Raw genomic sequence first — 1,495 nt, forward strand, 5'->3', positions numbered from 1 at the left:
GACCTCCCTTTTCATTGAATTATCTCGGAGCAAGGGTGAATATTTATTCCATTTCGTTGGTAATAATGGAACACGTAGGAGACCCCGTCGATCATTTGGAAGGCTTCAAGGTTGTGATGCAGTTCCACTAAGTCTCAGAAAATATCATGTGTTGCGCCTTGCCTTTAACATTCAAAGGAATGGCAAGATTATGGTACAACCGCCTACCAATGAAATCAATTCACAGCTTCAGCGATTTGAGTTACTTCTTCATGAGGGGATTCTCCAGTAGCTAACCCATTCAGAAGACCACATTGAACCTGACCAATGTCAAACATCATGAAGGAGAGTCATTGCGAAGCTACATGAAGCGCTTCAAGCAGGAGAAGATCACGATCAGAGGTTTGGACCCGAAAGAAGAGTTCACGCCTTGTTGGGAGGCATCAAAGATAAAGAGATAAAAAGGTCTTTGGCGAGGCATACACCGAAGAACCTAGCTGAGTTGAGGGCTCGATGTGATAAGTATATTCAGATGGAAGAAACCCTCCAAGCTGATGAGGAAGCTGAGGGCAAGAGACAGAAGTCCGAACTTGATCGGGCACCAAGTCTGCTGAAGAAGTTTGAGAGAAATACACCGCTAAACCAGAGACGGACGGACGTGCTAATGCAGATAAATGAAACCCCAGACACTAGAGTCATGAAGTGGCCTAGGTAGATGGGACGACATTCTGAGAGATGCAATATGGACAAGTATTGCCACTTCCACAGAGACCACAGCCATAACACTGAAGATTATTGGCACCTGAAGGGAGAGATCGAAGGAATGATCCGAAGAGGATATCTAGGTCGATTCGTAGACCACAAAAAGGAGGATGCCCAAGATGGCAATGATCGTAGGGACAATCGCCAAAGAGATGGTAGAGGCCGTCGTGAAATAAGGGGACCAGCCCGCAGGGGCAATAAGGAACGACAAAGGGACCGAACACCCGAGAAAGCTAACCATCACCCTCGTGACGATCATAAAATCCCAACTAGGATTATAGCAACTATCGGTGGAGGCCTAACCGCTGGAGATAGTTCCATCTGGGCCAGGAAAGCAAACGCCTATGCGAGAAGCATGCATGTGGCCGAATGGTCAAACAAGAAGGCAAGGACGGAGACGATTATCTCCTTCTCGGATGACGACCTGGAAGGGGTGCAGACGCCACATAACGATGCCTTGGTAATCACCATGATCGTAGCCAATTGCAGAGTAAAAAGGATCTTGGTGGATAACGGCAGCTCAGCTGATATCCTATTCCTTGAAGCCTTCCTGAAGATGGGTCTAGATAAAGGAAAACTGAAGAAGGTCGAACACCCATTGCAAGGGTTCTCGGGTGCCCCAGTTAAAGTAGAATGGTCAGTTGAGTTACCGATAAGGGCAGACACCGGAGATCGCCAGGTAACAGTTATGATCAACTTCTTGGTAGTAGACATTACTTCAGCGTACAACGTCATACTAAGGAGAGTTGGCTTA

The sequence above is a fragment of the Macadamia integrifolia genome, unplaced genomic scaffold (genome assembly GCF_013358625.1).
Source record: "Macadamia integrifolia cultivar HAES 741 unplaced genomic scaffold, SCU_Mint_v3 scaffold1430, whole genome shotgun sequence".
Lineage (NCBI taxonomy): Eukaryota > Viridiplantae > Streptophyta > Magnoliopsida > Proteales > Proteaceae > Macadamia > Macadamia integrifolia.